The sequence below is a fragment of the Bubalus bubalis genome, chromosome 5 (assembly GCF_019923935.1).
Source record: "Bubalus bubalis isolate 160015118507 breed Murrah chromosome 5, NDDB_SH_1, whole genome shotgun sequence".
Classification (NCBI taxonomy): Eukaryota; Metazoa; Chordata; class Mammalia; order Artiodactyla; family Bovidae; genus Bubalus; species Bubalus bubalis.
In genome coordinates, this window is record NC_059161.1 from 40,705,520 (window position 1) to 40,731,421 (window position 25,902).

The 25,902-nt window shown below is 39.1% G+C and overlaps 1 long non-coding RNA gene across 1 annotated transcript in view; it reads right to left on the reverse strand.

Annotated features, from left to right (window-relative positions):
- Positions 1-18,076: 18,076 nt before the first annotated feature.
- LOC112585093 overlaps positions 18,077-25,902 on the reverse strand; it is a 117,983-nt gene continuing 110,157 nt past the window's right edge. The window contains exon 3 of the long non-coding RNA XR_006551162.2: positions 18,077-20,693. This is a non-coding gene — a long non-coding RNA (uncharacterized LOC112585093). The remainder of the gene's footprint in view (positions 20,694-25,902) is intronic.

Consider the following 25,902-nt stretch of genomic DNA (forward strand, 5'->3'; position numbering starts at 1 on the left):
AAATAAAGGATATGAGAAAATTTTTGAAGAGATTATAGTTGTAAATTTACCCAACATGGAAAAAGAAACAGTCAGTCAAGTTCAAGAGGTACAAAGAGTTCCATACAGGATAAACCCAAGGAGAAACATGGCAAGACACATACTAATCAAACTAACAAAGACTAAACACAAAGAAAGAATATTAAAAGCAGCAAGGGAAAAGCAACAAGTAACATACAAGGGAAACCCCATAAGTTTAACAGCTGATCTTTCAGAAGACACTCTGCAGGTCAGAAGGGAATGGCAGAATATATTTAAAGTACTGAAAGGGAAATATTTACAATCAATATTACTGCACCCAGCAAAAATCTCATTCAAAATTGATAGAGAAATAAAAAGCTTTTCAGACAAGCGAAAGTTGAGAGAATTCAGTACCACCAAACCAGCTTTACAACAAATGTTAAAGGGACTTATATAGTCAAGAAATACAAGAGAAGAAAACAGATCTACAAAATCAACCCCAAACAGTTAAGAAAATGGCAATAGGAACATATATATCAATGATTACTCTAAATGTAAATGGACTAAATACTCCAAACAAAAGACACAAACTGGGTGGATAGATACAAAAACAAGACCCATATATATGCTGTCTACAAGAAAACCACTTTAGACCTAAAGACACATATGACTGAAAGTGAGAGGATGGAAAAATATATTACATGCAAATGAGAAGCAAAAGAAAGCTGGAGTAGCAATCCTCATATCAGACAAAATAGGCCTTAAAATAAAGAAGATTACAAGAGATAAGGAAGGACACTACGTAATGATCAAGGAATCAATCCAAGAAGAAGATATAATAATTGTAAACATCTATGCACCCAACATAGGAGCTCCTCAATACATAAGACAAACACTAACAGACATAAAAGGAGAAACTGACAATAACACAATAATAGTAAGAGACTTTAACACCCCACTCACACCAATGGACAGATCATCAAAACAGAAAATTAATAGGGAAACACAAGTCTTAAATGATACATTAGATGAGATGGCTCTCATTGATATCTTCAGGACATTCCATCCAAATGCAGAATACATCATCTTCTCAAGTGCACATGGAACATTCTCCAGGGTAGACCAGGTTTGATTTGGGTCACAAATCAAACCTCAGTACATTTAAGAAAATTGTATCAAGCATCTTCTCCACTACAGCTCTATGAGACTAGATATCAATTACAAGAAAAAAAACCTATAAAAAACAAAAGCACATAGAATTAAACAACACGTTTTGAAATAACCAATGGGTTACTGAAGAAATCAAAAGGGAAATAAAAAAATTTCTAGAAACAAATGACAATGAAAACATGACAACTCAAAACCTATGGGATGCAGCAAAGCAGTTCTAAGAGGGAAGTTCATAGCAATACAATCCTACCTCAAGAAACAAGAGAAATATCGAATAGACAACCACACTTTACAACTAAAACAACTGGAAAAAGAAGAACCAAAAAAAAGCCCCCCAAATTAGTTGAAGGAAATAAATCATAAATATCAGAGCAGAAATAAATGAAAAGGAAATGAAAGAACCAATAGTAAAGATTAATAAAACTAAAAGCTGGTTCTTTGAGAAGATAAACAAAATTGACAAACCTTTAGCCAGACTCAGAAGGAAAAATAAAGAAGAGTCAAATCAACAAAATTAAAAATAGAAAAGAAGAGGTTAAAATAGACAATGAAGAAATACAAAGGATTATAAGAGACTATCATGAACAACTGTATGGCAATAAAATGGATAACCTGGAAGAAATGGATAGGATCTTAGAAAAGTTCAATCTTCCAAGACTGAACCAGGAAGAAATAGAAATTATGAACAACCCAATTGCAAGCATTGAAATTGAAGCTGTGATCAAAAATCTTCCAGAAAACAAAAGCCCAGAACAAGATGGCTTCACAGGAGCATTCTATCAAACATGTAGAGAAGAGCTAATGCCTAGCCTTCTAAAAATCTTTCAAAAATTTGCAGAGAAACAAACACTTCCAAACTCATTCTATGAGGCCACCATCACCCTGATACCAAAACCAGACAACAACAACAGACAAGAAAGAAAACTACAGGCCAATATCACTGATGAACATAGATTCAAAAATCCTCAACAAAATTTTAGCAAAGAGAATTCAGCAACACATCAAAAAGCTCATACACCTTGATCAAGCTGGGTTTATTCCAGGAATGCAAGCATTCTTCAATGTATGCAAATCAAGCAATGTGATACACCATATTAACAAATTGAAAGATAAAACCATACGATAATCTCAATAGATGCATAAAAAGCCTTTGACAAAATTCAGCACCCATTTATGATTAAAACTCTTTAAAATATGGGCATAGAAGGAACCTACCTTAACAGAGTAAAGGCCATATATGATAAGCCTACAGCAAACATTATTCTCAATGGTGAAAAACTGAAAGCATTCTCCCCAAGACCTGGAACAAGACAAGGGTGTCCACTTTCACCACTATTATTCAACATAGTTCTGGAAGTCCTAGCTACAGCAATCAGAGAAGAAAAAGAAATAAAAGAAATCCAGATTGTAAAAGAACAAGTAAAGCTCTCACTCTTTGCAGATGACATGATAGTGTACATTGAAATCCCTAAAGACAGTATCAGAAAATTGCTAGAGCTAATCAGTGAATTTAGCCAAGCTGCAGGAAACAAAATCAATACACAGAAATCACTTGCATTTCTATATACTAACAATGAAAAATCAGAAAGAGAAATTAAGAAATCAATGCCATTCACCACTGTAACAAAAAGAAATAAATATTTAGGAATAAACTTACCAATGAGATGGCTGAATGGCATCACTGACTTGATGCACATGAGTCTGAGTGAACTCCGGGAGTTGGTGATGGACAGGGAGGCCTGGCGTGCTGCGATTTATGGGGTTGCAAAGAGTCAGACACGACTGAGCGACTGAACTGAACTGAACTGACCACTCCAGTACTTTGGCCACCTCATGCGAAGAGTTGACTCCTTGGAAAAGACTCTGATGCTGGGAGGGATTGGGGGCAGGAGGAAAAGGGGATGACAGAGGATGAAATGGCTGGATGGCATCACTGACTCGATGGACGTGAGTCTGAGTGAACTCCGGGTGTTGGTGATGGACAGGGAGGCCTGGCATGCTGCAATTCATGGGGTTGCAAAGAGTCAGACACAACTGAGTGACTGAACTGAACTGAAGGCAACAAAAGAACTGTACACAGAAAATTATAAGATGCTAATGAAAGAAATCAAAGATTACATAAACAAATGGAGCGAGATTTCATGTTCCTGGGTAGGAAGAATCAATACTGTGAAAATGACTATACTACCAAATGCAATCTACAGATTCAATGTGATCCCTATCAAATTACCAATGGCATCTTTCACAAAACTAGAACAAAAAAATTAACAACTAATATGGAAACACAAAATACCCCAAATAGCCAAAGCAGTCTTGAGAAAGAAGAATGGAACTGGAGGAATCAACCTTCCTGAGTTCAGATTATACTACAAAGCTACCGCCATAAAGACAGTATGGTACTGGCACAAAAACAGAAATATAGACCAATGGAACAAGGTAGGAAACCCAGAAGTAAATCCATGCACCTATGGGTACCTTGTTTTTGACAAAGGAGGCAATAATACATAATGGGGAAAAGACAGCCTCTTCAATAAGTTGTGCTGGGAAAACTGGACAGCTACATGTAAAAGAATGAAATTAGAACACTTCTTAACACTATCAGTTCAGTTTAGTTCAGTTGCTACTCATGTCCGATTCTTTGAGACCCCATGAATTGCAGCACACCAGGCCTCCCTGTCCATCACCAACTCCCGGAGTCTACCCAAACTCATGTCCATTGAGTTGGCGATGCCATTCAAGCATCTCATCCTCTGTCATCCCTTTCTCCTCCTGCCCTCAATCTTTCCCAGCATCAGAGTCCTTAACACCATACACAAAGATAAATTCAAAATGGATTAAAGACCTAAATGTAAGGCCAGAAATTGTAAAATTCTTAGAGGAAAAATAGGCAGAAAACTCGATGACATAAATCAAAGCAAGATCCTCTATGACCCATGGTTCCTACAGTAATGGAAATAAAAACAAAAGTAAACAAGTGAGACCTGATTAAGCTTAAAAGCTTTTGCACAGCAAAGGAAACTATAAGCAAGGTGAAAATACAACCCTCAGAATGGGAAAAAATAATAGCAAATGAAACAACTGACAAAGGGTTAATTTCCAATATATACAAGCAACTCATAAAACTCAATGCCAGAAAAACAAACAATCCAATCAAGAAGTGAGAAAAGACCTAAACAGACATTTCTCCAGTGAAGACATACAGTTGGCTAACAAACACATGAAAAGATGCTCAACACTGCTCATTATTAGAGAAATGCACATCAAAACTACAATGAGATATCACCTCACACTGGTCATAATGGCCATCGACAGGTCTGAAAATGAAAGTCAAATTGTTAGTTGCTCAGTTGTGTCCAACTCTTTGCCATCCCATGGACTATACCCCACCATGATCCTCTGTCCATGGGATTCTCCAGGCAAGAATATAGGAGTGGGTTGCCATTTCCTTCTCCAGGGGATCTTCCCAACCCTGGAATTGAACCTGGGTCTCCTGCATTGCAGACAGATTCTTTACCATCTGGGCCACCAAGGAAGCCCATCATCAGGTCTACAAACAATAAATGCTGGAGAGGGTGTGGAGAAAAGGGAACGCTCTTGCGCTGTTGGTGGGAATGTAAATTGATACAGCCACTATGGAAGATGGTATGGAGAGTCCTTTAAAAACTAGGAATAAAACCACCATGCTGCTGCTGCTAAGTCGCTTCAGTCGTGTCTGACTGTGCGACCCCATAGACTGTAGCCCACCAGGCTCCTCTGTCCCTGGGATTCTCCAGGCAAGATTACTGGAATGGGTTGTCATTTCCTTCTCCAATACATGTGTGCATGCATGCTAAGTCGTTCAGTTGTGTTCGACTGTGTGCAACCCTGTGGACAGCAGCCCACCAGGCTCCTCTGTCCACAGGATTCTCTTGACAAGAACACTGGAGTGGGTTGCCACCATATGACCCAGCATTCCCACTCCTAGGCATATAGCCTGAGGAAACAAAAATTGAAAAAGACACATGTACCCCATTGTTCATTGCAGCACTATTTACAATAGCTAAAACATGGAAGCAGCCTAGATGTCCATCGACAGATGAATGTTTAAGGAACGTTCATTGTGATATATACACACAAGGGAATACTACTCAGCCATAAAAAGGAACGCATTTGAGTCAGTTCTAGTGAAGTGGATGAACCTAGAACCTATTATACAGAGTGAAGTGAGTCAGAAGGAGAAAGATCAATATCATATTCTAACACATATATATGGAATCTAGAAAAATGGTACTGAAAAATTTATTTACAGGGCAGCAAGGGAGAAACAGACATAGAGAATAGACTTATGGACATGGCAAGAGGGGAGGAGAGGGTGAGATGTATGGAAAGAGTAACATATAAACGTACATTACTATATGTAAAATAGATAACCAACAGGAATTTGCTGTATGGCTCAGGAAACTCTAACAGGGGCTCTGTATCAAGCTAGAGGGGTGGGATGGGGAGGAAGATGGAAGGGAGGTTCAAACAGGAGGGGATATATGTATATCTATGGCTGATTCATGTTGAGGTTTTCAGAAAACAACAAAATTCTGTAAAGCAATTATCCTTCCACTAAAAAATAAATAAATTTAAAAAAATAATTTAAAGAGTCTTCTCCAACACCACAGTTTGAAAACATCAATTCTTCGGCATTCAGCCTTCTTTATGGTACAACTCTCATTCATTCTATACATGACTACCGGAAAAACCATAGCTTTGACTAGACATATCTTTGTCAGCAAAGTGATGTCCCTGCTTTTTAACACACTCTCTAGGTTTGTCATAGCTTTTCTTCCAAGGGGCAAGTGTCTTTTAATTTCATGAATGCAGTCACCATCCATAATGATTTTGGAGCCCAAGAAAATAAAATTTATCACTGTTTCCATTTTTTTCCTTTTCCTATCTATTTGCTATGAAGTGATGGGACCAGATGCCATGATCCTAGTTTTCTAAATGTTGTTTTAAGCCAGCTATTTCACTCTCCTCTTTCACCTTCTTCAAGAGGCTCTTTAGTTCTTTGCTTTCTGGCATTAAAGTGGTATTATCTGCATATCTGAGGTTGTTGATATTTCTTCTGGCAATCTTGAGTCCAGCTTGTAAGTCATCCAGCCCAGCATCTCTATTTTTCCTCGAATCTGTTCCCTTTTCTCTGAGGACTTCCGCAGTGGCCTCCTAAATGCTCTTCTCTCATTTTCACTTTCTCTGTTTGTAAATCCATTCTCTCTACATCATTCTGAATAATCTTTCTCAAATATAAACCAGGCCTGTCTCTCATTATTGTTTAGTCGTTAAGTCATGTCTGACTCTTTTGCAATCCCATGGATGGTAGCCTACCAGGCTGTCCATGGGATTTCCCAGGCAAGAATATTGGAGCAGGTAGCCATTTCCTTCCCCAGGGGATCTTCCTGATCCAGGGATCATACCTGTGTCTTCTGTATTGGAGGGGAATTCTTTACCACCGAGCCACCAGGGAAGCCTTGCTTCCTTCTCACTTAGAGTAAAACCCAAAGTTCCTGTCAAGACGGAGTAAACAAAGCCCTGAATCATAAGGTCCCTACTCAGCTTCCCCCACCCCACCCCACCCTCATCTCACAGTAGGATGTAGGCACTCTGTCTCCCTTTTTCTTCTAGAACTTTCCTCCCTCAGGAACTTTGCACTTGCTCCTCTTTGCTTGGAGTAACATCCCCAGACAAAACAGTTAGGCTGAGGCCTGGAGGACAAAAGGGAGCCTATTTCTAACATTAGAGATACCAAGGGAACATTTCATGCAACGATGGGCACAATAAAGAACAGAAACGGTAGGGACCTAATAGAAGCAGAAGATATTAAGAAGAGATGGCAACAATACACAGAAGAACTGTATAAAAAAATATCTTCAGGACCCAGATAACCATGATGGTGTGATCACTCACCTACAGCCAGACATCCTGAAATGCATAGTCAAGTGGGCCTTAGAAAGCATTACTATGAACAAAGCTAGTGGAGGTGATAGAATTCCAGTTGAGCTCTTTCAAATCATTAAAGATGATGCTATGAAAGTGCTGCACTCAATATGCCAGCAAATTTGGAAAACTCAGCAGTGGCCACAGAACTGGAAAAGGTTAATTTTCATTCCAATCCCAAAGAAAGACAATGCCAAAGAATGTTCAAACTATTGTGCACTTGCACTCATCTCACACGCTAGTAAAGTAATGCCCCAAATCCTCCAAGCCAGGCTTCAACAGTATGAACTGAGAACTTCCAGGTGTTCAACCTGGATTTAGAAAAGGCAGAGGAACCAAAGATCAAATTGCCAACATCTGTTGGATCATCAAAGAAGCAAGAGAGTTCCAGAAAAACATCTACTTCTACTTTATTGACTACGCCAAAGCTTTTAACTGGGTGGATCATGACAATCTGTGGGAAATTCTTTAACAGATGGGAATACCAGACCATCTTACTCGCCTCCTGAGAAATCTGTATGCAGATCAAGAAGCAACAATTAGAACCAGACACAGAACAATGGACTGGTTCCAAATTGGAAAAGGAGTACATCAAGGCTGTATACTGTCACCCTGCTTATTTAACTTCTATGCAGACTACATCATATGAAATGTCAGGCTGGATGAAGCACAAGCTGGAATCAGGTTGCAGGGAGATATATCAATAACCTCAGATACGCAGATGACACCACCCTTATGGCAGAAAGTGAAAAAGAACTAAAGAGCTTCTTGATGAAAGTGAAAGAGGAGAGTGAAAAAGTTGGCTTAAAACCCATCATTTAAAACGAAGATCATGGCATCTGGTCCCATCACTTCATGGCAAATAGATGGGGACACAATGGAAACCGTGACAGACTTTATCTTTTTGGGCTCCAAAATCACTGCAGATGGTGACTGCAGCCATGAAATTAAAAGATGCTTGCTCCTTGGAAGAAAGGCTATGACCAACCTAGACAGCTTATTATAAAGCAGAGACATTACTTTGCCGACAAAGGTCCATCTAGTCAAAGCTATGGTTTTTCCAGTAGTTATGTATGGATGTGAGAGTTCAACCATAAAGAAAGCTGAGCACTGAAGATTGATGCTTTTGAATTGTGGCATTGGAGAAGGCTCTTGAGAGTCTCTTGGACTGCAAGGTGATCAAACCAGTCAATCCTAAAGGATATCAGCCCTGAATATTCATTGAAAGGACTGATGCTTAAGCTGAAACTCCAATGCTTTGGCCACCTGATGTGAAGAACTGACCCTGATGCTGGGAAATATTGAAGACAGGAGAAGAGGATGACAGAGGATGAGATGGTTGGATGACATCACCAATTTGATGAACATGAGTATGTGCAAGCTCTGGTAGTTAGTGATGGACAGGGAAGCCTGGCATGCTACAGTCCATGGGGTCATAGAAAAGCCAGACGCAACTGAATTGAACTTATCGCCAATATAGTTGCTCCCTGACCTCCCTGTCTGCCATGCTTCTCTCTGTGTTTCAGTCTCACAATAACATTTATTTCCTGCATAGCACTTTTCTTTGAAAGATAATTATCTGTTTACTTATTAATAAATTGCTCCCACAAAACTAAGCACCCTGATAGCAAGATGCTTGTCTGCTAATTCATTCCTGTTTTCCCAGGAACTCACACAGCTCCTGCCACAGTTTTCGTGTTCAGAAAACATTTGTTAAGTGAATTAATGAATGAAGAGTATAAACCCATAAGTAATATGCCAAATTGAAATCTCATGGCTCAAGGGGGTGGTGACTATCTCAAGTTAATATACTGTGCTGAAGTTAATGTTCATCACTGTCATGTCTGTTTGTGACCCCATGGACTGTAGCCCACCAGGCTCCTCTGTCCATGGAATTCTCCAAGCAAGAATATTGGAGTGGGTAGTCATTCCCTTCTCTAGGGGATCTTCCTTACTCAGGGATTGAACCCAGGTCTCCTGTATTGCAGGCAGATTCTTTACCATCTGAGCCACCAATATGCTAAATTGAAATCTCATGGTCCCAAGAGGCCTGTGACTATCTCTGATTAATATAATATACTATACTATAACATATGACACTATAGTATACTATACTATAATGTATAATGGGCTTCCCTAGTGGCTCAGCTGGTAAAGCACCTGCATGTCAATGCAGGAGATGCTAGAGACATAGAAGCTCAGGCTCTAGAAAGTTGGAAGAAGCTTTCTGTTGTCTTAAAGGCTAGGGCTGAGTTGACATGACATCACTTCCAAACTACTCTGTTGGTTAAAGCAGTCACAGCCCAGCCCAGATTCAAGGGAAGGAGAAATAGTCACCAGATGTTGATGGGGAAAGTAGCCAAGAATTTGTAGTCATCTTCCATCTGATGCACTAATCCTATCAGGAAAGGGTACAGTCATCTCCAAACTTTAGTTAAGACTATTGAGGCACAGAGAGTTGGTAGAGCCAGACAGGCCTTTGCCTTAATTTCTACACTGGTTAGGCTGAAATAGTTAATACATTTTCTAACAATATTTTACAGAGTAAAATACTAAATGAAAATTGAGTAGCAATCATGTACAAAACACTGTACTCACCATAATAGAGGAAATAAGAGGAATAAAAGCCTCTTGTTTTTTTGTTTCTTGTTCTACATGTGAAAATCATTTGAAGATAAAAATCTATAAAGTACATTGATGAATGAATGAAGAAAATGTATATGTGTATATATACACATATATAATTGAATATTAGTCCTCCTTAAAAAAGAAGGAAATCCTGCCATATACAGACACATGGATGAACCTGGGGAACATTGCACTGAGTTAAATAGGGCAAATACTGCATGAACCCACTTATCTGAAGGATCTAAAATAGTCAAACTCATAGAAGCAGAGAGTAGAATGGTAGTTGCCGGGTGCTGGGGGAAGAGGGAAATGAAGAGTTGCTGTTCAACGGGTAGAAAGTTTCAGTTCTATAATATGAAGAAGTTCTAGAGATCTGCTGTTCCTCACAGTGACTATATTTAGCCATAGCGTACTATGTACTTACACATTTGTTAATGAGGTAGATCTCATTTTAAGTGTTCTTACCATAATAAAAAGAGACATTTCCAAAAAAAAGGGAAGAAGAAAAAGAGCTAAATAAGTAATAACAAATAGGTACTGTATAATACTGCTGCTGCTGCTGCTAAGTCGCTTCAGTCGTGTCCAACTCTGTGTGACTCCAGAGACGGCAGCCCACCAGGCTCCCCCGTCCCTGGGATTCTCCAGGCAAGAACACTGGAGTGGGTTGTCATTACCTTCTCCAGTGCATGAAAGTGAAAAGTGAAAGTGAAGCCACTCAATCGTGTCCGACTCGCAGCGACCCCAAGGACTGCAGCCTAAGGGGCTCCTCTGTCCATGGGATTTTCCAGGCAAGAGTACTGGAGTGGGTTGCCATTGCCTTCTCCACTGTATAATACTAAGTGTCTTTAAAATATTATATGATGATGGTGGAAGTAGCACAACAACATGAATACACTTAGTACCACTGAACCGTACAGTTAAATATGGTTAAAATAGTATGTTTTATATTATGTGACTTTTACCAGAATAAAAAAATTTTTAAGATATTATAAATTCGTGTAAGTATATACCATACATGGTATTTCAAATTCTTCTTCTTGTTGTTGTTTAGTTGCTAAGTCATGTCTGACTCTTTCAGACCCCACTGCCTATAGCCTGCCAGGCTCCTCTGTCCATGGAATTATCCCAGCAAGAATACTGAAATTCTATCTCCAGGGAATTGAACCCATGTCTCTTGTATTGGCAGGTCAATTCTTTGCTGCTGAGCCATCAGGGAAGCCCTATTTCAAATTCTTAAATAAAAGCAAACCTATGCTAGATAGATAGACAGACAGACAGGTATTAATAGATAGAGATATGAGGAATTGTTACCTGATGTATTCTAAGTAACCCCATGGGGGCAACACCAGATTTAGCTGCAGGAGATCAAGGTGCTAAAAGTGATTGTTAATGACTATGGGACCAGGAGAAATCACCAACTTTCTTGGGTCTCTTCATCTATTACACTAGATGACCGCTAGGTTTCCTCCTCAATTTGACTATCTATGATTCAAGATTTAAGAAGTACTTTTGTGATACTATTTACCAGTGCTACAGGATAGCTCCCTTTACCTAAAATAGCTACGTGATCCTGGTTCTAGTAAAGAAGTCTTATTGGCTATTTTAGGATGGAGCCACCCTTATGGGAGGAAAAGTACTCTGATTTCCCCTTTGTAATAGGTACACTTCATTCAGTACAAGGTGTCTGTCTTGGTCAGCTCAGCTGGTGGTGGGTTATCTCAGCATAGGAGGTGTGAGGTGAGAAGAGGGATAATATGGTTATACCAGTACCAGAGTCAGAAAGTAATACTGTTTGTTGTTGTTCAGTTGGTAAGTCATGTCCGACTCTGCAACCCCATGGACTGCAGCACGCCAAGCTTCCCTATCCTGTATTTCCCAGAGTTTGCTCAAACTCATGTCCATTAATCTAGTGATGCCAACCAACCATCTCATCTTCTATCACCCCTTTTCCTTTTGTCCTCAATCTTTCCCAGCATCAAAATCTTTTCCAATGAGTTGGCTCTTTACATTCTATTTACTATGAATCTATATATCCTGGGGAATTTAAATGCCAAAGCAGTTTATTCACAAAGAGCAAACATCATCTTCAGCATCTGCTATAAGAACGTATCATAGGCTGTGAGGCTTACACTGCAGACATTTATTTCTCACAGTTCCAGAGGTTGAAAAGTCCAAGGTCAAGGTAATAGTGGTGAAAGCCCTCAGTTCTTGGTGAAGGCCCTCTTCCTGGCTTGCAGACAACCTCCTTCTCACTCTGTGCTCACATAGCCTGTCCTGGGTACATAGAGAGAGTGCTCTCTTCCTCTTCTTAAAAAGACAGTAATCCTATAATGAGGATCCCACCCTCACAACTTCATCTAAACCTTATTCAGTTCCAAAGGTCCGCCTTCTAATAACATCACATCAAGGCTTAGAGCTTCAAATATGAATTTTGGAGGGACGCGAACATTTAACCCATAGCAGTGTTTTTGTTCAATGACACCAAATGTCAAAACATTCACAAGAGCTATGGAATCCCCATTCTTTCAGGAAACATGCACTACACCAAATTCTGTTTCCTGCTTTTTCTCCTCTCTCAGGAGTATAACATTGGAAGATCAAAATAATTATCACAGAAAAACAACATCAAACTTTCATTTTCCAAGCTAGTCACCACAACAAACACACATTCTTGGCTTGGGCTTTGAAGAGCTCCCTTCATTTCCTCTGTTACTGGCTATCAGTGGGTTTGGGTATGACACACCTTCTTTCTCACTTGCAGCCATAAAGGTAAAGGGTACAGAGAGAGAGAGTAAGACTCACGAAGCCATGACTCATTTTTGCATCTTTTGGTTTTTGATCAAATGCCAACAGATGGCAAGAGATAAATAAATGAGTCTTCAATAATGGGCTATATGGAAACCAGTAACATTATGGGTGATTATTCAAGTTTCATTATTAATTTTCTTCCTCCTTAAATTGTAAATAAATGTCATACAATAGACAAAGGATACATTCCTAACACTTTCTGGGAGGAGAGAGAAGTTGCACTTTTCAGCTACATGTGTGACCTACTCACAGACATGCGAGTAAGAGATGAGGTAATAACTGTTCACCATAAACCTGTGGTGTTTCAGATCACCATGGAAAATCTGCATTATTTATGCAACAAACTATAAAATATATATTTATTTCAAAACACATTCATTTTCTTGCCTCAATAGCAGTACAAAGGGGGAAATGCTTTCTAAGATGACCCAGATCAATATCCTACACAACGTAACTAGGATACAGAGGTAGAAAGAACCTAAGAAAATCAGCCTCCTCATAATTATAAAAGAAGAAAACAATAGCCCCCAAATAAGTGACTTGCCCTTGACAACAGAGCCAATGAATGCTGTTTAGTCACTCAGTCGTGTCTGACTCTTTGCAACTCCATGGATTGTAGCTCTGCACCCGCCCCCCACCCAGGCTCCTCTGTCTATGGGATTTCCCAGGCCAGAATACTAAAGTAGGTTGCCATTTCCTTCTCCAGCCAATGAATAGTTATGCCCAATAAGTAAAGGTCTCCAGAGTCCCATTACAAAGCCCTTTTCAGCATCCCTGATGCCTCTGAAAATGATGGTCTCAGCACTGTAAACTTTATACCCCTGGATCATGACATTTTGAAAAAAGATGAAACAGCAGTCCTCCTTTATAAGTATAGCATCTAGAATGCAGCAGGCATATATATATATATACCAACATATGTATCTGTGAAGTATATTAAAAAACTACATCACATTGGACAAAAAAATTCTGACTTACGAACAGGGACCCCCCAAAAAAAAATTGAGTTAGCTGATATTTACGACTTGATCAGTAGGACAACCTTCACTCCGCCAAAGTGTAATATTATTTGCCAAAATAAGATCCAGTTTATATGCTTTATGACATAATTTCCAGGAACTCATTGTGGTGAAAACTGGGGACTTTCTGCACCCGTGTGTTGGACAGTACCCTCCTTGACCTCATCAGCAGCAATGTTGAAGCAATGATAACACTCTCCCCAGCAGTGTTATCTAGGTACCACTGACAAGAATGTGGTATGGTGACCCCAAGAATGGTGGCCAGACTCTCAGCAATCTACTTCACCAAAAAGTACCTGCTAGTGATAAGACTATGCTCTTCATCTCTCTCTCTTCAGAGAAAAATTGAAGGTCTTTAACTGTTATTTACCAGGCTCATTTAAGCCTCCAACTATTGATCTTCCAAATTTGATAATGCAACTGAAAAACTAGACAATTTTCTTTGTATTTAATGATCTGAATGGGACTAAGACCCAGGTGGTTTCTAAACTCTTCATTCAATTATTTAATGAATTTTACACTTATTAATTATAACCCCTGTACCTAGATAAGCAACGAGTACTTACTATGTAGCACAGGGAACTATATTCAATATCTTGTAATAACCTATAATGGAAAAGAACCTGAAAAAAGATAGATATACACATATATATGTATAACTGAATCACTTTGCTGTACACCTGAAACTAACACAACATTGTAAATTAACTCTGTGTGTGTGTATGTTAGTTGCTCAGTTGTGTCCAGCTCTTTGCAATCTCATGGACTGGGGCCTGCCAGGCAAGAATACAGGAGTGGGTTGCCATTCCCTTCTTCTGGAGATCTTCCAATCCAGGGATTGAACCTTGGTCTCCTGCATTGCAAATGGATTCTTTACCATCTGATCCACCAGGGAAATTGTAAATTAACTACTTCAATTCTAAAAATGGTTAAAAAATTAAAATAAATTAAACTCCCCCTAAGTGCCTTCTCAATTACACATTTGTGAAATATGATCAGTCAGCCCATTTTATCTATCATGCTCAGGATTATCATATTCAGTTCAGAGGTCATGTAATACAGGGAAAGGTGAGGACTTTGGAAAGTCTAGACTCAATCCCTGGCTTTTCTATTTGCAAGATGAGTAGTTTGAATAAACCACAATGTACCAGAACTTTAGTTTGCTCTTTTATAAATTGGAGATAATTGTAGTATGGCAGAGCCAACACATGTGTTCACCAAACCCTTGTTTTTCTTTTTCTAATCAATGCAAAGATTGCATTTCTCAGCTTTCCAAGGAGTGAGCTAAGGCCATTAGAAGTAGGATATGGAAAGGGAGATTTGATCTTTAAAAATATCCCATGGAGACACTCAGGTCCCTCTTCTCATGCTATGGTAAACTCAGAGGCCATGTGTCAAGATGTGCTCTATGCTTTCTTAGCTTCTGTAGTTGTCTACATGAAGTGAAAATGAAAGTTGCTCAGTCGTTTCTGACTCTTTGTGACCCCATGGACTATACAGTCCATGGGAATTCTCCAGGCCAGAATACTGGAGTGGGTATCCTTTCCCTTCTCCAGGGGACCTTCCGAACCCAGGGATGAAACCCAGGTCTCCTGCATTGCAGGCAGATTCTTTAGCAGCCGAGCCACGAGGGAAGCCCATTAATCAGAACCAAATGGCCAAAGTTGTTTACATCTCCCCTGTGTCCCAGCTTTCTTGAGTGCACAAAAATTACATTACAAACCCTCCAACCAATCCCAAGTCCTTATATTTAGCTGCCTTCTTTTGTTTTTTTTTTTTTTTAATTTTATTTTATTTTTAAACTTTACATAACTGTATTAGTTTTGCCAAATATCAAAATGAATCCGCCACAGGTATACATGTGTTCCCCATCCTGAACCCTCCTCCCTCCTCCCTCCCCATTCCATCCCTCTGGGTCGTCCCAGTGCACCAGCCCCAAGCATCCACTATCGTGCATCGAACCTGGACTGGCGACTCGTTTCATACATGATATTTTACATGTTTCAATGCCATTCTCCCAAATCTTCCCACCCTCTCCCTCTCTCACAGAGTCCATAAGACTGTTCTATACATCAGTGTCTCTTTTGCTGTCTCGTACACAGGGTTATTGTTGCCATCTTTCTAAATTCCATATATATGCGTTAGTATACTGTATTGGTGTTTTTCTTTCTGGCTTACTTCACTCTGTATAATAGGCTCCAGTTTCATCCACCTCATTAGAACTGATGCAAATATATTCTTTTTAATGGCTGAGTAATACTCCATTGTGTATATGTACCACAGCTTTCTTATCCATTCATCTGCTGATGGACATCTAGGTTGCTTCCATGTCCTGGCTATTATAAACAGTGCTGCGATGAACATTGGGGTACACGTGTCTCTTTCCCTTCTGGTTTCCTCAGTGTGTATGCCCAGCAGTGGGATTGCTGGGTCAGAAGGCAGGTCTATTTCCAGTTTTTTAAGGAATCTCCACACTGTTCTCCATAGTGGCTGTACTAGTTTGCATTTCCACCAACAGTGTAAGAGGGTTCCCTTTTCTCCACACCCTCTCCAGCATTTATTACTTGTAGACTTTTGGATCGCAGCCATTCTGACTGGTGTGAAATGGTACCTCATAGTGGTTTTGATTTGCATTTCTCTGATAATGAGTGATGTTGAGCATCTTTTCATGTGTTTGTTAGCCATCTGTATGTCTTCTTTGGAGAAATGTCTATTTAGTTCTTTGGCCCATTTTTTGATTGGGTCATTTATTTTTCTGGAGTTGAGCTGTAGGAGTTGCTTGTATATTCTCGAGATTAGTTGTTTGTCAGTTGCTTCATTTGCTATTATCTTCTCCCATTCTGAAGGCTGTCTTTTCACCTTGCTAATAGTTTCCTTTGATGTGCAGAAGCTTTTAAGGTTAATTAGGTCCCACTTGTTTATTTTTGCTTTTATTTCCAGTATTCTGGGAGGTGGGTCATAGAGGATCCTGCTGTGATGTATGTCAGAGAGTGTTTTGCCTATGTTCTCCTCTAGGAGTTTTATAGTTTCTGGTCTTACATTTAGATCTTTAATCCATTTTGAGTTTATTTTTGTGTATGGTGTTAGAAAGTGTTCTAGTTTCATTCTTTTACAAGTGGTTGACCAGAGTTCCCAGCACCACTTGTTAAAGAGATTGTCTTTTCTCCATTGTATATTCTTGCCTCCTTTGTCAAAGATAAGGTGTCCATATGTGCGTGGATTTATCTCTGGGCTTTCTATTTTGTTCCATTGATCTATATTTCTGTCTTTGTGCCAGTACCATACTGTCTTGATAACTGTGGCTTTGTAGTAGAGCCTGAAGTCATGTAGGTTGATTCCTCCAGTTCCATTCTTCTTTCTCAAGATCGCTTTGGCTATTCGAGGTTTTTTGTTTTTCCATACAAATTGTGAAATTATTTGTTCTAGCTCTGTGAAGAATGCTGTTGGTAGCTTGATAGGGATTGCATTGAATCTATAGATTGCTTTGGGTAGAAGGAACATACCTCAACATTAGCTGCCTTCTTTATCTAACTCTCATATACCAGGCCAGCATTTCTCCTGCCCTAAATCACTCAGGGCCAGGTACCAGAGAACTAGAGACCAACCCTATTGCCCAGAGCCTACCAACATAATTCAAACCAGTCCTAAGCAGTTTCCTTGCCCTGCTTTGCCTTTCCCACAGAAAACGCAATAAAGATTCTGGACCTATGTGTTTTCCCTTATTCCTGCTTCTGCCTCTTAACTAACTTTGGTGCTTCCCCCAGTGTCCCTGCATGGTAAGTCAAGGTGCTATTTCTAGGGGAACAGGGAATAATGACAAACTTCTTTCAGTGCCATTGACCTCCTATGTTGTCACTCAGTCATCTTTATAAATTAAGAGCCAGGCAGAAATCAAGATGATGGTCTCATAGGATTAAGAATCCTTCCTGACCAGCATTGGACTTTACATGACTGGATGATAAATGTTTATTTTGCTAAAGCACTGAAATTTTAGGGGCGATTTGTTACCACAGCTTAGTTGAACCTGTCCTGACCAATACAAAATCCTTGCGTTCCAAGTACGTTTCAATGATTAGGAAAAAATAAATGTATGTACAGTATATACAGTTAATGGTATAAAGTAGGAACTCCAAAAATGGTAGTGGTTATGATGATAATTCAACAATGTCTAAAAATATCTAAAATGTATCAACAATATCTAAAAATAAATCTAAATCTACATATATCAATAATGCCTAAAAGTATCAACAATGTCTCAGTTCAGTTCAGTCGCTCAGTCGTGTCTGACTCTTTGCGACCCCATGAATTGCAGCACGCCAGGCCTCTCTGTCCATCACCAACTCCCAGAGTTCACTCAGACTCATGTCCATCGAGTCAGTGATGCCATCCAGCCACCTCATCCTCTGTCATCCCCTTCTCCTCCTGCCCCCAATCCCTCCCAGCATCCGAGTCTTTCCCAATGAGTCAACTCTTCGCATGAGGTGGCCAAAGTGTCTAAAAGCAAGTATGATGTTTATTACTCCATCAAGTGAAAATAGCAAAACAAATTTTCATCAAATATGGAGCATATGTTTGAAATATCAACTTACAACAGAGATTGTGGTGTACCAAAAAATACACTTTGGCAATTTGTTCAAAGAGATGTTCACAGAAAGTGTAAACAAAAGACTCATTCCTTGGAAGGGGCACTCCCTGTGCTAGACTTCACAAAACACAACAATGAATTCAAACAAAAACCCATGTCAAAATACAAGGACAGATGCTATGAATAACAGGCATTGCTTTGCTAAGGAAATGGCAACCCACTCCAGTGTTCTTGCCTGGAGAATCCCAGGGACGGGGGAGCCTGGTGGGCTGCCGTCTATGGGGTCACACAGAGTCAGACACGACTGAAGCGACTTAGCAGCAGCAGCAGGTACACGGACAACCTACATGGCCAGGATGATTTATTTATTATGAGATGGTTAATGATGCAGGCAGGCCACTTAGTTTGTATAACTCTTCACAGTTTACAAAACACTCTCATAAACATTCTAATAAGAGACATATGAAATGATCAGAGAAGTGATACGCTGTCGGAAACAAAAGAGAACACCTTGTGTACAACTACTCACTTCATATGCCATTTCCGGAACTTAAAAATTGTATTTTTTTTCTAACAGGAAAAAGTTAGAGGCAATGGGGGACATTAGGATGCACAAGTCACCTACAAACTTACTACTTACAGTACATCTTTGGACCAATATCATTGATAGCACCTGGAGCTTGTTAGAAGCTCAGAGACTCAGGTCCCATTCCAGACTTGTTGAGTCACATTCTGCTTTTCAACAAGATGTCCAGGTACTTCCTATGCTCATTAACATTTGACAAGTGATACTCTAAAATGGTATCTCTAAAACTGTGTGCCTGAGATTTGCAAACCTCTGAACTGAATCAGGGAAAACAGCATGTAAACTCAGAAAAATAAGACTACACTATGACTGCAATTAATGAACCTGAAAAGTCAACCATGTTAGTGTTTTCTACCTGAAATTGAAAACTATTAATGGCACTGGAGACAGATTACTTGGAGTCTAGAAATAAGAAGCCTAAAAAGCACAGTTTTGCCTAATGTTTTCTATGGCATTTGATAAAGATAGTTCTAACCTACCAACACACATGTTTGTTCGAAGAGATGATGAGTGCATTTGATCAAAGTTGAATACCTTACATAATATCTTCAAAATCTAATTTTGTCTTTCTTTCAACTTTCTGATTATAATTCTACAACCCAATTTATACATAATTTTTAATATTTACATATAATACTACCCAATTTTTTTACAATTTTACTCTCCCCAATTTTTTTTTCACATAAAGAGAACTGACCAATCAGACCAAAACATTCTACGTTACCAACAACTGTACTTGCCATTACAACTTAGTATATTGTCTGCCTATTTTTAAAATCAGTCAATTTGAGCAGTTAGGGCAAACAAGTGTACCTGTGTCCACTGTAAAGTCAATATTAAAATTTTCTGGACATTGATGACCACTTCCTAGAAACATGACTGTGGTCATGGAGGAATGATATGCCTGAATAATGATAAACACGTTAAGCACCTAGAGCATATAAACGTTTGCCTCTTTAATTCTTACAATTATTATTATCTTCATTTCACAGATGTGAAAACAGGAGAGCAAAATCATTAAGCACTTGACTAAATTAGGAGGTGACAGAAATAGTGTTTTAATCTAGGCAATCTGGGAACAAAGCCACCTCTCTTGACTACTTTGATATATTTCTTCCATCCTGTCTCTCTATAATTATTACTTATTGATGTCTTCCTCTTTACTTCCCCTAACCATCATTTTTGGGTTAAATTCAAAAACATTAACAGAACTAAAGAACTAGGAAATAGAGCTTTTTATAAAACAAACATTAAAACTCCAAGCCTCAGTAAGTAACTCTTTCACCTCTGTGACTGAGTATGCTCCCCTGAGGCATACAGGTTAAACCACAGATATGCTAGATCCTAAAAAAGATACTCTCTATTTTGCACCTCCTTGGATTTGCTTCCCCTGGTATTGAGAACTGAATGGTATAGAAGCCAAAACTGGACAGGGCCAGGAAGGGCAAGGAGACAGAATTACTTCAGGAGGGACTTAGGTAAAGAGGAGTCTCTAACTCCATAACAGGTAACCATATTGGTCTTTGAATCAAGGATTCCATAGAAATACTAAATGTGCTTTGCCTTACTTGAACCTCATTGATTTCTCTTGGGAGGAATGTCTGGGTCAGGAGCTTCAGCCACAAAAAACTCTAGGATTTGCAACCCTAGATCTCTGGCCAAATACCAGAATTATCCACATGACAAACACAAAGGAAATAGTAAATCATTTACAGATTTTTTAAAAACACTGGTAAGCTGAAGCATATATATATTTAACTCCATTCCTGTGAGATGGGCAGCAGCATGAACCTGGAACAAGTTCTCTAAGGTGTCTCCTAGAATCTTTATAGCCCTCCACCACAGATGACTAGAATTGTCCAGTGACTTGTCCTTGGGACATCAGATCTTTATTGATGATCAGCATTTGTGATCTTTTCTCTGCGCAGCACACCTATGAGAAACAATACATTTCCATAGTTACAGTAATACTTCAAATGAGATTTGTATAAAGCTACACATCCTCCTCAACTTCAATGGGGTAATATCCCCATAAACCCATCATAAGTTGAAAATATCCTGGGTCAAAAATGCATTTAATACCCCTAACCTCCCAAACATCATGGTTTAGTCAATCCTGTCTTAAATGTCCTCAGAATGCTTTCATTAGCCTACAGTTGGCAAAATCATCTAACACAAACCTATTTTATAAGTGCTGGATATCTCATGTTATTGGATACTGTACTTAAAATGAAAAACAGAATGGCTGGCTGGGGGCAGCTGGTTGTAAGTTTATCAGCTGTTGACTCTTGTGATAGTGGAGCTGACAGGAGCTGTGGCTCATTCCCACTGGCCAACATCATGAGAGTGTATCATACTGCATATCGCTAGCTGAAGAAAAGATCAAAATTCAAAGTAAAGTTTCTACTGAATTCATACTGCTTTTGCACCATTGTAAAGTTGAAAAATTCTAAATCGAACCATCATAAATTAAAAACCACCTGTGCATGTTCTGACTCCCTTCAGTACAAAATAATGAAATCATGCTGCTCAGCATTTGTAAATATGCCAAATATATGTCATTGCCTCAGGGAGAAAAAAACCAGTTCAGTAAAAATGAGCAGCAGTGTAAAACTTCAGTATAAACTTAAACTGAACTTGAACATGTAACCCGTTCTGACATGCCTAATGACTAATAACTGGGCTTCTTTTCTCCTCCTGGTTCTTGGCAATACCAAAGAAACAAAGACTGAACAAGCAGTAACGAACAACTGCAGTCACTTACCTCATTCTGTGTTAGTTAGAAAAGTAAAATAGTTTAGTTTGTTGTGTATTTATAATTTTTTAACCAATTTCCCAATGTATCCAAATATTTGTCATCTATCTATCATTATCCAGAAAGCATTAGGATAACTTCCCAAGAGTCAGGACGAAGTTGTTTACACATTATCCCCCTGGCAAATAAAACTAGTAACATTTAGGGTTAACTAAATTCTTTATATGTATTGATCATGGCAATTGATGAGTTCATTCACTTTAATGGCAACCCACTCCAGTATTCTTGCCTGGGAAATCCCATGGACAGTGGAGCCTGGCAGGCTTCAATCCATGGGGTTGAAAAGAGTTGGACACAACTTCGCAATTAAACAATAAGCAAATAAGCCTCCAAGTTTGTATTTACTCAATATTTTTTAGAAAGTAGGTTTAGAATTTAAAGCATGCAAAGTTAAACAAATCATCTATTTTTATCTTGATCTGGAGTATAAATGCGTCTGAAAAATGCATTTCTGACAGCTTATAATCTGCATTTATGAACCACTGCTTCACTTTTTCAAAGATTTAATAGTTTAAGAAGTATAAAAATTACTGATTTCTATGCAGTAAATCAGAGCACAAGACATTGTGATAAACTGCAAAAGATATGTCCCTGAAACATTAAGAGGAGACCAGAAAATTTACAGTATCCAACACATGAGAGCAACCTAAGTGTCCATTAACAGATGGATGGATAAAGAAAATGTGGTACCTATATATAATGGAATCTTACTCAGTCATAAAAAAGAATGAAATAATGCCATTTGTAGCAACATGGATGGGCCTAGAGTTTATCATACTAAGTGAAGTCAATCAGAGAAAGACAGATATCATATGATATCCCTTACTCATGGAATCTAAAAAAATGATACAAATAAACTTATTTACAAAACAGATTCACAGACACAGAAAACAAACTTACGCTTACCAAACAGGGAAGGAGGAGAGAGATAAATTGAAAGTTTGAGATTAATAGATATATACTGCTGCTGCTGCTGCTAAGTCGTTTCAGTTGTGTCCGACTCTGTGTGACCCCATGGACAGCAGCTCACCAGGCTCCCCCGTCCCTGGGTAAAATAAACAAGGACTGTAATACAGAGTGGAGAAGGAAATGGCAAGCCATTCCAGTACTCTTGCCTAGAGAATCCCATGGACAGAGGAGGCTGGTGGGCTGCTGTCCATGGGGTCACACAGAGTCGGACACGACTGAAGCGACTTAGCATGCATGCATGCATTGGAGAAGGAAATGGCAACCCACTCCAGTATTCTTGCCTGGAAAATCCCAGGGACAGAGGAGCCTGGTCAGCTGCCATCTATGGGGTCACACAGAGTCGGACACGACTGAAGCAACCTAGCAGCAGCAGCAGTAATACTGAGAATTATATTTGATATCTTGTAGTAAACTGTAATGGAAATAAATCTGAAATAGATAACCGAATAATTTTGCTGTATATCTGAAACTAACACAGTATCATAAATAGACTATATTTCAATTAAGAAGAGAGAAGAGGAGACTAGATAGTTCACCACATCAAAATGAGATTCAACAAGAATGAAGCTGATAGAGAATTTTGAAGGAGAGGAAGTGCAAGTGTAAATGAGAAAAGCTAAGTGTCATAAATAAATCAAATTAAATACCAGATGAAAATAATCAGTGTGTCTGAGCATAACATAAGAAATAGTTACAATTATGAGAGTTGCAATGCCAGATATTCAGAATGATAGTTAAAAACAATTCTATGTACAGATTCACCTTAATAACTACTAAGATCAGCAAGAAGTTAATATTATACCTTGTATAACTGTAAGCAAAGTTGAAATAAACACATACGTTTATATCAGTGCGAAGCAATTATTATTTCAAATTTCAAGAACTCACAGAACTAAATCAATGCATTAAATATAATCATTATCACCACACTGGCATCCAGAAGGTTTTCATGGGTTTACTTTTTCACAAAGTGTCTGATTCCCACACCATTGCTAACTCTGGGTGCATGTGTATGTGGCCGGTTGCTTCAGTCATGTTGGACTCTTTGTGACCCTATGGACTGTAGCCCACCAGACTCCTCTGTCCATGGGATTCTCTAGGCAAGAATACTAGAGTGGGTTTCCATGCCCTCATCTAGAGGATCTTCCTGACCCAGGGATCGAGCCCACATCTTTTACATCTCCTGTCTTGGCAGGCAGGTTCTTTACTACTAGAGCCACCTGTGAAGCACTAAAACCATGGATATTGCTTTTTAACTAAAAATTTTCCTGCTTGCTAAGAGCAAGATTGTATTATCTTATTTTTATTTCCAGTGCACTTGAACACACTTTTGCATATTTCTTACACTTTTATATTTATCTTCAAAATTTCCTGCTTATACCTCTTACCCATTTTTCTGTTGGAATATTCATTTTTCTCTTATTAATCTACAAAAACTTTCATATATTCTGACTACTTATATGCCACATATGTTGAAAAATAGCTTTCATGACTGCAAATTTGTTTTCTGATAGATTCCAACAACTCTGTTATATTTGAGAGCTGTGTAACTGTGGTATAGACTATTCAGGCTAAGAGCAACAGATCTGTATCTAGCTAACCTAACACACTCATTGGTTTTCAATGGATCTTCTGTTTACTTCAAAGAAAGAAAGCACCCCAGGCTCACACCTGAGTCCTCTGCCTTTCTCTCCCCTGATAAATCTTCCTCCAGAAGTTCATGTACTCCAGTAGTTCTCACAACTCTGAGTTGATAATTTATAAATCTAAGTCACAGTTCCAGACATGGTCTACCCGACAAGAGATTTCAGTCAGAGATTTCATCTGCCTGATGAACTCTTTCATTAAGATTCCATTCATTCATTCACCCACTCAAATGCATACAGCATCTCTTAAGCATACCTAGTATCTATGATGGAGAAGGCAATGGCACCCCACTCCAGTACTCTTGCCTGGAAAATCCCATGGATGGAGGAGCCTGGTAGGCTCCAGTCCATGGGGTCGCTAAGAGTCGAACACGACTGAGCGACTTCACTTCCACTTTTCACTTTCATGCATTGGAGAAGGAAATGGCAACCCACTCCAGTATTCTTGCCTGGAGAATCCCAGGGACAGAGGAGCTTAGTGGGCTGCCGTCTATGGGGTCATATAGAGTCGAACATGACTGAAGCGACTTAGCAGCAGCAGCAGCAGTACCTATGAAATATTGCAATGTTTCATCATCTCAAATTAAAAGATTTGAAACTAAAGTCACCTGCTGCCCCATAAACCATCCTTCCTCTCCAAATTCCTTTTTTGTTCATTATATCCCCAACTTTCTGCTGCTGTATCTGAAAATGTCATGACTCTTTGCTCTCTGTTGTTATGACATGCAATCAGTCTGTTTATTTTTCCTCTAATGGCTCAAACTCTTTTTTTTTTCTTCACTCAACTGCCACTCTGGTCCATGCCCTCAGCATCTGGCACCTGTTGAACAGCTTTGATATCTCGTTGGCCTCACTGATTCCCACCTGTTTCCCACTTAGTTGGTTTTGTATCTTGTGCTGGATTGTTCTTCCTGCAAGATGGTTCTGAAAATATCACTCCTCTGTTTAAGAATCTCAAGTGCTTCTTCTGCCTGTGTAGATAAGCCCAAATCCACCTTCCCCTCATCAGAAGTTTCTAATAAGCCAATTCTACCAACCCAAACTCATCTCCCCCTACTCTGTGTCAGAGACACAATGTTAGTGTTCTGTCTGATTATCATTCAAACACCATCCACCCAATTCTTCACAGCACAGCTCAAGTCTTCTCTCTTCCAGGAAGTTGGCCCCAACTAAAACCATATTTAATTTTCTAAGAACTAGAGCAGACTTCAGAGAGCACCCTCAAGGACTCTGAGGCTCAAGAAATCTTAAATCTTGTTCAATAAAAATTTATCAAACACTCATTATGCACAAAACCCTGTGCTAGGAACTGGTGGTGAGAAAAATAAGTAGATGTGACCCCTCCTCTCAAGGAGCTCATGCCCATTGGAGTGGACAAGTACTTATCAAAATGTATCATTTTATTAAAACCTGGGAAGTTCTAGATTGTAGGTAAACACAGTGCTATGACAGTGAGAAAAGGGGGCATTTAGTTCAACTAGGGTTTCCAGGAAAACATCCCAGAGAGATATCATGTGACAAGAATGTTAAAAGATGAGTAAGAGCTATTAAGACAAAGTAAAATGGGAGGAGAGTTTGAGACAAAAGGAACAAAATAAATAAATCCAGAGACACAGACAATGGGGAAGGAGAGAGGAACTAGAGGCAGTAATATTAGGTTGTAATGTTGAGAACAAGAACTGGTGAGAGAGAATTCAGGAATCAACCAGAGG